The sequence below is a fragment of the Bombus pascuorum genome, chromosome 1 (genome assembly GCF_905332965.1).
Source record: "Bombus pascuorum chromosome 1, iyBomPasc1.1, whole genome shotgun sequence".
Taxonomy (NCBI): Eukaryota; Metazoa; Arthropoda; class Insecta; order Hymenoptera; family Apidae; genus Bombus; species Bombus pascuorum.
The window spans coordinates 14,517,527-14,530,517 of NC_083488.1; positions in this window are offsets into that span (position 1 = coordinate 14,517,527).

Below are 12,991 nucleotides of genomic sequence, written 5' to 3' on the forward strand. Positions count from 1 at the left end.
GAAGAGTGGTGTGTGAGAGGAGAATATGCAATAGACAAAGAGAAAAGGACCAGGTGACAGACTAGAGAAGCGACTGTCAAAGGTGATCGAAAAAGATGATTGGTGAAAAATGAAGATAAAAAGAAATGAAAAAATAAGTGCGCTTTGCGCTTCGCTGGAAGTTAGACGAAAGTCAAGAAAAACAGAAAATGAAAGAGTAATGTGTGAAGAAATTGGAATGTATTGATTGAAGAAAGGTAAAGGCAAAGACAAGTGGAAATAAGTGGTACTTGGTCATCATTCAATTCTCAAAAAAACTTAATTCGCTTATTCTTAAACGAACAAGAACGAAAGAACCGTGGCTTTTGACGATACGTCAATTAAAAAAGATTGGAATTACGTTATGCCTTATAAATATTGTATCGCGAATTCAATTAATTACCAATGATTCTAAACGAAATAGGATCGAGATACCGTTTCCCTTTTTTGTACATTTTTCTACCGCAGAGTAGTTAACATTTCATTAAACAACGCATCTCGCTTTCTAGTGAAAATTATTGCCAGAAAATAATAGAGACCGATACATAGAGCAGCTAAACAGAACTGAACGAAGGAAGATGGAAACAAGAGCAGGAACGAAAGGCAAAAGTTGAAAAAAGATAGCAGGGGAAACATCGGAAAGGAAAAGGAGAAGAAAAAAGAAATAAGACGAAGAAAAAATACGAAAAATCACAGCGGAAGACGATAAAACAAGTGTTTCATCCGGTAACTCCTTGCGTAGCCCGGAATCTATTTCTCGGCCGAGGCGGCTACTCGCTACGTCAATATAATTAGTTGGATCGTAATAATCATAAGGAACTGTCGTAAAACAAAGAATTTCGACTTGACCGTTAAGGCCATTAAGTGGTACAAAACACCTTCAAGTCAAAACATTCCTTATGGCTACTGCTCCATCAGGTGAAAAGTAGGGAAACGTGGGTTTTCCCATGTTTTCACCCGCAAGCGACCGGTGGTGGGGCGACCAACACCCAGTAAGAGTTTTCTTCTGCGACAGCATCGTCATCGAACTTAACTGGATCTACGGCTACAGATCAGTCAACATCTCTGCACTGGGTTCACTACTTTAACTCGGTCAATATATATCTAATTAACATATATATATATATACACAACGAGCGTGATCATATTGTCTACAATTGTTGTTGGAATAATAAGTACATTATAACCTGTTACCTCAGCGTTATAATTAATTCAATCACCTCTATTACCCTAAACGAAAAAGGGGATCGATCAATTTCGTGGCGTTGATTGTATATTGTAACGGGAATTACACGACTCCCGTTCACGCGTTCCTTAAGATCGCGTCTCTCCACGAATGGTCGACAAAACAAGAAGTAAATGACAAGTATTAACTATCCAATCCGTATGTAAAGCATGGGTTCTTTTATGTGTATTTTCGCTACATGCAAATGGTAAAGGCATACGTTTCAATAAATGTATACATTAACTGTACTTACGCTTTAACTCCAACATATCTTCCGAAATCTCTCTCTCTCTCTCTTTCTCGACATTTATAGCTGTAGAAAACTTATTTTTTTGTAATTATAAGCATCTACAAAGAAAGATGAAATATATGTAAATGTATATTTACTTAATTAGGAATGTAATTGCATAGTATCGAAGCAGCAGTTATATACTTATATACTTTCGGTAATCATGGTTTCTAGGTGATCATCGAACAATTTTCATGTCTGATTATTCATTCTAGTTTAATATTTTTCCGTAAAAGAAGACAATATCCGCCCGTAAGTGCATTTTACGTGATTAAACCAAAACTAAAATGATAGCAAAAATTCTGAAAGGAAACAACAAAGAGGAAACATTACATTCATGTAGCGCATGTGAGAAATAATTTATAGTATACAAATTTGTCATGGTGAATGATATTACGTAGATGAATGTACAGGGTGCAAAGAAAGTTCTTACTTTCCTAAGTAAGGTCAAAATTGTTTTTATTGCAATGTATTGCAATTATATGATATCTATCTTATCAATCAATCATATCAAATAAAATTCTCCGCGTTCAAACACATCAAATAAAATTGGATGATGCTTAACACATTGTTTATCGGCAATTTTACTGGGGATTTATCTCATGTCACCGGCTATTATTTCGTAATTGGATGCGCAAGTAAAACAATATAAATGAACGTTAATAAATTTTATTTATTATTCAACTCTGAATATTTCCTTTTCATATGATAAACAACATACGACATCTCGTCGCATTATGTAGATCAAAGAGAATCGTAGAGTTAATTTCAGTACGTTAATTATCCCGTTGCTTGTCATGGGAGTTGTTCCCATTTTTTCGCCTGAGAACAGAACAAAGAGACAAAGAAAAAGAAAGTTATTTTATGACTACGAAGGGTGAAACAAATTTTTACGCAATTATAATTATATAGTAGCTGGAATAAAATATCTTATTGGTTAACACGTAGATTCCTGTCTCTTCGAAATAAAGTTAATGAAAATCTTCGATGATGAAGAGATCTCTAGTTCTTAAACATTCGTGGCGTTGTATACATCCCAGAGAAAAAGATGTTTAAGTATTTTTCGAGATCTTTCCTCCAACCATTTTTTCCAGTTTCTTGTTTTGAAGAAATACATATACTTTTATGTATATATGTACATGAAGCAAATGGAGGTATTTACTTTTATTTGTTTCGATCGTGAAGCTTGATGTAATGATATTACGTAATAATTAAATTGCACAGATGGTGAACGTTGCAGATATCGTAAACAAAATTTTTTATCAGCAAAAAGAAAGTTGACCAGATTTCAAAAATTGCGGCGGTATAGTAATATGAAAACGTACAATTAAATTTCGGCATATGATGAAACAATTGTTAACTTGTTGGGACTGTTGAAATTACAAGTATTTTGCTATCCGTTGACAGAGAATCAATTCGAAAGTGTACTCATCCACACACGATATCCGTTTATCGAATGTAACAATTAAGTTAATCATGATCTTCTAGGTTCCGATAATCAGGGTTTAATCATTTTATACCATAATATTTACTTCACGAATAATGTTCGATAAGCGATGTTTGTTACGTATAATAGTTGTATAAGTATGGTCGACTTGCTGGTTTATCGATGAAAAAGGAAAATAAGAGAAGAGAGGAATATTGTTGTGTAACTGAAACAAGCAAACGTTTATATGTATGTATATGGCTTCTTATTAGTCTAACAGTTCTATGTATGTACATTAAGGTGCGTATAATAATTATATCCACTTGCATTGTAATAGTCGACTTTCTATCAGCAGGTTGGCAAAAACCATCGACAAATGCAAAACTCTGTATAAAAGATGTAGAATGATGTAACGGAATCTTGTAAATATTTGTGAACATATTGTAGTCAGTATCAGGAGGAAATAAAGACAAGGCTTCGTGTGTCATATGAAGCCGTACGATAAACATTAATCCGTCGCCTCTTTTTCTTGTCTTCTTGTCGTCTTCACCTAATTACGTCATACTCACGTTACGACTGCTAGTCATAACGATAGTATTTTACATTTGAATTTCTTCAAAACGTTACTCGTTCTAGTAGTTATCGATATTTATCGTAATTTGAATTTTGTTCGATGATATTGAAGAAAAACCAACTTTTCCATTTTAAGATACTATTTCTATCGTTTCTGCTTCCTTATCCAACGCATAAGATGAACGCGTATGTCATTTTCATTTTGAAAATATTCAATATCAACCAAATTTTTATTTACCTATTTATTTAATGTCACATCCGTGATTAGGATACTTGTGTCTATAAAAAGTTGATATAAAATTGAAACCTATTTCTTTAAAAAAATTTAAGGAGTTTTTGCACTTATTTTACCAGTCTATTAATATGAACTAATATTAAACTAACGAGATATGACCAAAAACTGAGAGAATTGTGTGTCTCATTCGCGGACGACACAGCCGTGCTAGTCAGGCACACCAACCCTGTAACAGCAACCACAATACTACAAGAGCACATCACAAAAATAGAAAAGTGGCTACAGGACAAACAAATCAAAGCTAACCCTAACAAATGCAACCACATTACATTCACATTGAGAAAACAGATAACACCAAACATCTTCCTGAACGGCACGCAAATAACACAAACAAGGCAAGTCAAATACCTTGGACTTCACATAGATACACATTTCACATGGAAACAGCACATCAAATCAATAATAGACAAGATACAGATAGCAAGGAGACAAATGCACTGGCTAACAAGCCGAAAATCCAAACTAAGCACAGAAAACAAACTGAAAATATACAAAATAATCATAAAGCCAATCTGGACATACGGAATTCCACTATGGGGAACAGCAGCAATGAGCCATATAAACAAAATAGAAACAATCCAAGCCAAAATCCTTAGAACAATGGTAAACGCCCCGTGGTACGTTAGAAACGAGGACATAAGGAAAGACCTCGGAATACCAACGGTCAAGGAGGAGATTACCAGATTCGCAACAAGATACAGAACAAGAATAGAAACACACCCGAACCATCTGGCAGCTGAAACGTGCAACACAACAAACATCGCAAGAAGACTAAAAAGGAAACACCCCATAGACCTCATAAAAGATATAACTAAAAAAAAAAAAAAAAAAAAAAACGAAGCTGGCACCCCGCTGGGGGTAGCCGCCCACATGCTATATTATTTTTTATTTATATTTTTTTTTCTTCACCAACAAGATATAACACTTTACCAAATGTCCGCAAGGACAAATTGTAAAATAACCAAAATAAAATAAAAAAAAAAAAAATTCGGCAAAAAAAAAAAAAAAAAAAAAATTGTGTGTCTGCGTATCGATGGTAAATGACAAACGACGGAGAATGTATTCAGAAATTTGAGATGCGTAGTGATGATTTTATTTTTTCAGTTCACACACATTGTTAATGTCAAATTATGTGTGTACGGTGTGAGATTGATGAACGACAGAGAGTAGGATATGCAAGTGACAATAAAACGAGGAAATAACATCGTAATGAATTAGATTTATTCGTATCGAAAATGAAGCTAAACGGAACGGAGAAAGACCCGTGCAAGGTATGTATCAATTTTCCATTCTGTATTACATTTATTCCATAGATAGGTTTATCGAGAAGAATAATTCTTCAAATAACGAAAAAAATATCGTTTGCATTTGAATTTAATTGAATAAATATTTTTTATACGCGTTTTTTGGGTTTTATATTCTGTTTGGTACGTGTGGCTCGATAAATCGATACAGTCCAGCTGTTACGTCGCGTGTGTCACGTAATTTCTGAATAATTACACAACTGTTGAATTTTAAAATAGTCTTTATTTTTTTAGACTTAGAGTTTTGTTACAAAGGTCAATATTGTAACTGAATTGGAATTAAAAATGGAACTGTTTGAACGGTCTCGTACCATCAAAGAAGAAAGCTCGGTGTGGGTGTTCCCTTTGGAACTCAGAACGCGGATTCGTTGTCCACACTTTTTGGTGGAAAAGTGAGGGTAATGATCCGCGATGCCCATTGGTAAATGAATTAGGTAGTAAAGACAAGGAGAGCTAGATATGGCTCGTGGGCATCCTTGTTCATGGGAAAAGTCTTATCTTGCCAGACACCCGCTTTCTCCGTATTAGGTAAGAGCGTGCAACAAACATAAGGACCATCTGTAAACCGAAAATGTTTACGTGAAGAAAACTGAAACTGAACAGATTCGGTTTATGTCGTCTTCTTAGGCCTGCTGCGAGTTAATAGAACAATAGATAGGTCTTGGCGTTCGGACTACGGGGAATCTCGCAAGGACCGTCACATCTGGCGTACCACATGGCAAAAGGAAAGTTGATTCGTGACACGTGAGATGGTGCGCGCGACGTCCCTCGTGGTCTGGCCGCCAAGGCCCACGCACCGTTATACAGACCCTTAATAATCCTAAGGAACCACCATAAACAGAATCTTTTTAACTTAATCTATAATCCTGCAAGTATTTTCGGTTTGTGTATGGTCCTTATAACAATCCTTAGGTCTATTGCACGCCCTTACAAATTACGGAAAAAGCGAATATTTGTATAACGGAAAAGCAGGTTTTTCCCATAAACAATGACACCCACAAGCCACGTTGGCAGGAGACTTTCTCCTCCTATCTTTATTTATTAACGTTGGCTATAACCAATGGGCATCGCGGATCGTTACCCTCACTTTCCTAACGAAAAGTGTGAACAACGAATTCGCATTTCTAGTTCAAAAGGCACACGCCACCGAGCTTTCCTCTGTAATAACACGAGAACGAACTTCACTGCTTCTACGACATTAGTTCAGTCAATACTCCGGCATCAAGTCACCTACGGATCAATCAACTGCAAGGGACTTGTTCTACTACAACAGAACAGTCAGCATCTCTCTATCGGGTCTTCACCCGTCAAATATTCGTCTACGACATTTATATCTTACGAAACGACGTAACTCTTTCTTGTACTAGGTTGTTGGAAATATAGTTTTTATAGCCTGTTAATCGCAGTGTTATACCACACCAACCACCCCTATTATCCCAAATGAAATAAGGGGATCGACCTGTTCGTGGTGTCGATTATTATAATCGTAACAGGAATTTACGACTCCCGTTGACGCGCTTCCTCGCGATCGCGTCTCCCCGCGATTGGTAGAAAATATACCAGCAATTTGATATCGGATACACATGTGAAATACGTACTCGTAAAGTAAAACAAGACAAGCGACAAAAATCGTCGGAAGTGAGGAACATTCCGCGGATGTTCACTGAAAGCGGAGACTAAACTTTGCGGATACAAGTACTGTTACAAAAGTGACACTTTTAAATAAAACGAAACGAAATTAATTCTTTGTCAGCCTCCTATCTATCGATTGGAAACGAATTTCAACATAAAGTATTCTGAATATTTAACATCGAAATAACTGTAAACTGTATTTAAAACCAACAAGAAATTTTCTACGCAAAAGAGTAGATATTTACTTTTTAGATTAATGGACAACTTTTTAAAATATTTTTATTGTTAATGTCTTACTGTATTAGTACTTAATAAATTATATATACATACCTTTATTTTCGGCTTTACGACCTTAAAAAAGACTTTGCTCCGAATCTGTTTACAGTATCGCTTTACTTAACCTAATGACTATACCTATGTCTATAATTTAACTTTTCTAATCTTTCATGTCTAATTTCTAATTACCCCCCCCCCCGCCACCTCTCTCCCTCTCATTATCCTTTCCACCACCCTTTCATTTCACCACTCCTCTTGATCATTTTATTACCTCTTCTCTTTCACTGCCATTGACTATGTCCTTCATTCACGAATTTCAATTTCGCAGTTTTTCGCATTCTTTAACCGTATGTTCTGGCGTGCTCCATCCTTCATGACAAGTCTCGCACTTCCTCTTCTTCTTCCTAGATCCTGTTCCATCTTTCTGTATTACCGCATCTCGCTCTTGCCCTCAAATCTTCCCAAATACTCTGGAGTACATTTGTCCTTATTTCCTTGTACCTTATATTGTACTTTGCACGTTCTATCTCGTTATATATCGGGTTCACATTATGATTAGAGTTAGGGGCGCGTAATGAATATTTTCTGGAATTAGCCATCGTTCTTATGCAATCGAGGCAATGTTGATTAGCGCAAATGTAAGTATTACAGAATCGACAAGTAACCGCGGTGATTAGACACTAATGGCAATAGTCTTAGGTTCGATAACGAATCCGCGGTCAACGGGATAACAAATATACTCTCTTCCAAAATTTAAGTTGGACTCGTAGTTAAAAACGTGAAGTACCCACTGATCATAAAGACGTTGTTTTACTCCCTGACGAGATCGCACGAGAATGTGTTTTCCGTCGCGGTGATGCTGCAGAGGAAAACTATAAAGGGGTGTGTCTAAGGGCTCGAATCATCGGAATTGCCGAGGAAAGCCTCCGCTCGGAAAGTGAGGGAAATGGACGTTACTATTAATTGGTTAATTTCTATGTTGGTGGTTAGGAAAGGATGATAGCCGCCCTTGAGGGAAAGTTGCTAGCGTGAAGCGTCGTTCGTGAGAAAAGCAGATTTCCCGTATCTTCCCGTAGTAGGTGATAGATTTAGTGACTGTTAGTATAAAGACTGTTTGTCCGTTTGAAGGACCTTATTTAACTAAATCCTAAGATTTATAGCGGATTCTCAGGCTATTTGAACATGTACTATGGAGATACATCGACATTTGATAATCATCTTGCCTGAAGAATAGGGTCTGTGTGTGGCGCACCACGGGGCAGAAACCATTGGAATGTTTACTGTCGAGTGCCGCTACAACTATTCTTTTTTAAGGAGAGCTATGCAATTACTCTATATCTCTATTAGGTAAAAGCGTTCATCCCGTGATCGCGGCTACGTTCGGCGACTAGTTGTCGCCTTGAGCCTAAGCTTATTATCGCAAATCTCGGACAATTATAATCGGGTTGCTTATAAGATTAAAGTGTTACGGATATCCCTAAGAATTCCAAAGGGAAGGCCCAGTGTATACATATGTCGGAGATGAAAGGATGCCTTTCTTTCGGAATATTTGGGAAGGTCCCCAATACTTTAGTCCAGGCTTTTTATTATAGTCGTACTTAAACAATAAAACTGAGAAATAACTGTTTATGACTTAAGTTAATTATGATTATCCGAGATTTATGACACTGGGCTTTAAATTATTTAAAAGTTTTATTTATTTAAAGCTTGCAATTCTATAACAGTTTCAATAAAACACTTAAGCAATATTCATCGACTTCCAAAAACAATAGAAACTTTTTCCGCGAAGTCATGCAGTCTTCCATACGGTTGTAAAATTAAGATAGATTTCTTTTATTTCTACGTAGTGGAATATTATATTGCATTATTATGTATCAATTTAATTTTTAAATTATATTTTTATATGGGTTCTTTAATATTTTTAGATATTAATGATAGAATGTTAAAAATTGATAAATTGCTTGCAGACTTGATTGTCTTGGATTTACAATCTTTTGGTATTATGAAGGTTCAAGGATTCTAAGAATTGATTAATTATTTAGATCAAAAGTGTTCTATTCCCACTAGAAATGTACTAATACAATTAGTCGATGTCGCTTACAATAAAAAGAAGCAAATTGTACGGAAGAAATTTGACGAAGCCCTTGATATTTTCGTAAGAAACGACACATAGACGTGTATTTATATCAATAGTTTCTTAGCACGTCTTAACACGTCTTTTTATTAATAATAATTTTGAAGTGTACACATGCACACTCCAGACAAAAAGAATTAGTGCAAGTCATATCAATTGTATTAGCTGAGAATTTAAACAATATGCTTCAAGAATGGAATATACAAAGTAAAGAAAAGGCAGTTGTAAAACAATAAATATGTTAAGAACATAAGAAATGTAGAAAGTAATATAGCCTAAAAAAATAATACGTTCAAGTCAAGATATAATTACGTTTCATCAAGGATGCCGACGTACGGTAACGTACTTTAAGCCAAGTTGCTTAACAAAAAGCAAATTATTTGAAATGCAGAACATAATCAAACTGTTTAATCATAGATTAATACGTAATTTCCTTTTAATATTTAATACCTAATCATAAATAAATACAAGCTGATACTCATTGGAACTCAACTTATGAAATCTTCGACAGATTTGTGGAACAAAAACAAGATGTAACGACAACATTATCTTATTTTAATATTTCTTTCGATTTTCTGACAACATGTTTTTTTATTTTTATTTTATTTTGGTTATTTTACAATTTGTCCTTGCGGACATTTGGTAAAGTGTTATATCTTGTTGGTGAAGAAAAAAAAATATAAATAAAAAATAATATAGCATGTGGGCGGCTACCCCCAGCGGGGTGCCAGCTTCGTTTTTTTTTTTTTTTTTTTTCTAAGTTATATCTTTTATGAGGTCTATGGGGTGTTTCCTTTTTAGTCTTCTTGCGATGTTTGTTGTGTTGCACGTTTCAGCTGCCAGATGGTTCGGGTGTGTTTCTATTCTTGTTCTGTATCTTGTTGCGAATCTGGTAATCTCCTCCTTGACCGTTGGTATTCCGAGGTCTTTCCTTATGTCCTCGTTTCTAACGTACCACGGGGCGTTTACCATTGTTCTAAGGATTTTGGCTTGGATTGTTTCTATTTTGTTTATATGGCTCATTGCTGCTGTTCCCCATAGTGGAATTCCGTATGTCCAGATTGGCTTTATGATTATTTTGTATATTTTCAGTTTGTTTTCTGTGCTTATTTTTTGCTTAGCATGTTTGTTGTCAGTTGTATCATAGCTGTGATTTGTTGTGATTGCTGTTTGATGAATGCTTCGTTTAGTTCGCTTATCGTTTTTCTTAACATGTCGGTGCTTTTGATGGATTGCTTTAGTAGTTCTTTGATTTCTGTAGCGTCGTTGGTGTTATTGTTATGGTTTTGGTTGACTACGGGTGTTATTTGCTTGGTTACTGGCGCGTAGCTTCGACTGCCAGAGGTTTTTTTTTTTTTTTTTTTTGAGCTACTGAACTTTTTTTTTTTTTTATTTTATTTTGGTTATTTTACAATTTGTCCTTGCGGACATTTGGTAAAGTGTTATATCTTGTTGGTGAAGAAAAAAAATATAAATAAAAAATAATATAGCATGTGGGCGGCTACCCCCAGCGGGGTGCCAGCTTCGTTTTTTTTTTCTAAGTTATAAAAAAAAAAAACTGCCAGAGGTGTTGGTATTATTGTGGTTGATGTTCATTACTGCTGTACGTTTGTTGGTGTCTCAGCTTCTGCGCTGTCTTGTTGTGTGTGATAGTAATTGTATGTCCTGCTTCTAAGCGGCGGAAACAATTTACGTTGGAGTATTTTTCTGGCTGGGCAGCCTTTGTAGCTGGCTGGGTGGTTTCCGCTGCAGTTGTAGCACTTTACCTCGTTTATTTTTCCCGTGTATGGTCAGTTCGTTATTAAATGTTTTTCTGCGCATTTCACACACACCGGGTTTCTGTTGCAGTAGTTTTTTGCATGTCCATATTGTTGACACCGCATACATTGTAGTATGTCTTTTTTGTGTCTGGGTGGTTCAACTGTAATTATTGTGTTTAGAATTTTTTTAATTTCAAAAATTTCCTTGTTATTGTTTTTAGGTTCAAGTTCAATTAGAAATAGCGGTAGTGGTTGTTTAGTATCAAATCTCGTTATGTTGTTTATTGCCCTTACCTGGTGTCCGATTTTGGCTAGTTCCTCACATATGTTGCTTTTATTTGTCTTTGGGTGTAATCCTCTGATTACTACCTTGTAGCTTTTATCCGATTTCAGTTGGTAGGTGTGGTATCTGGCGTTTTTTTCCTTTAGTAGCTTTACCACTTTTCTATAGGTATCTGGGGTATTTTCACTTTTATTTAGTCTAATTTTGGTTGTTTGATGTTGTAATTTTCTTTGCCAGCCTTGTTGTTTAGTAGTTCGAGGAGGGGGTCTATTACCTGTACGTCTATGTAAATTGGTGGCGGTTTCGTGTTGTGTGTTGGTTTTTCCGTTGTGTCTGATTCTTTCTCTTGTGGCAGTGCGCTGAAGGGGTTTTGTAGAGGAATTTCCTGGAGCCACTGCTTACTTTCTGTTTCTGCAGTTCTCCTGGTGTTTGCGTTTGTTGTTAGTTTTCTTCTTTTGCTGGGAGTTACGACCTTCCAGCTTCCGTCTTGTTGTGTCATTTCGTTGTTGTTGGCGTTTGTATCGTCGCTCATTCGAGTAATATCCATTTCGGTTTCTGTAGATTCTTGGATTTCCATGTTTTTGTGTACGGCGTATGTTTCGCCGTTGTTTGATATCCTGAGCGGTGGCACTCGTTGCATTTTTTTGTTTTCCCTGTTTTTCGCACTTTCGGGAACACTTTCTCTCCACGTCCGGTTTCAAGGGAGAGACCTCTCCGGGCACCCGGCACGTCTTTTTATTTCATGTGTAGATATATTTCATGTATATTGTAATACGCAGTATATCAGTAATTTGAGTGGAAAATGTATGTGGTCATGAATTAATATTGCGATATCTAAATGCAAATCAACCCCGTATCAATTGACAAAAAGAACAACGGGTTAATTATCACTTTTGCTCGTGCTTATCTACTACTGAATTTACATAAAATAGTTCGTCAAGTAAGAATCGATCACATAAATAATTAAGAAAAAGGCTTATGATCTTACAAAATTTACCGCTTTCAAGTGATCCAACCAAATGGTAATACTATTCAACGAAAAGGGAAGATTTTGCCGTTGTATGTTACTTAAGTCGCAACGCGATCCACAATTTCGATGCGTGTATTATTTAAGAATGAAAGCAATTTCTCAAGTTGCAGCATCCTCAATTGATAAAGTGTTTGTGAATTTTATCAAATTAATCAATATATTGTTACACGTATATATTATTGCATGAACAGACTAAGTAGTATTCTCTCTTAAACGGATGAACGTACTTTTCCATGTTCAACCGGTCACAGATGAAAGTAATTATACGATAGGTGGTTGGTAAATTACAACAAAAGGACTGCTTTGCGTTTTGGATTATTTACTCATCACTTGACACCTAGGGAAATCATTTCCTCATCTTCTGAGTTTGATTAACTTCGACGATATGGACAGCAAGGGCTCTAGGACGCTATTATAATTATCAAAGGGATATTTCATATAGAAAGAAACTTTTTCGACGTGGGCGTTGTGATATACAATGCAAATGAACGTGGTTCTTCAAAATACAAAGATAAAATCAATTTCTCACTGATGATCGACAGATTAATTTATAGACGTCTGAAATACCATTTTATTTTAAATGTACATGAAATTAAAATTAAATTTATAGTTATACAAATCTTGTATATGTATCGATGATACCAGGTTAAATATACAAGATTTAGTAAATATATAAAAAAAAAAGAAAATTTCATTTGAACATTTCATATACATGTAAATACTTTTACATATATTCTTATATACAT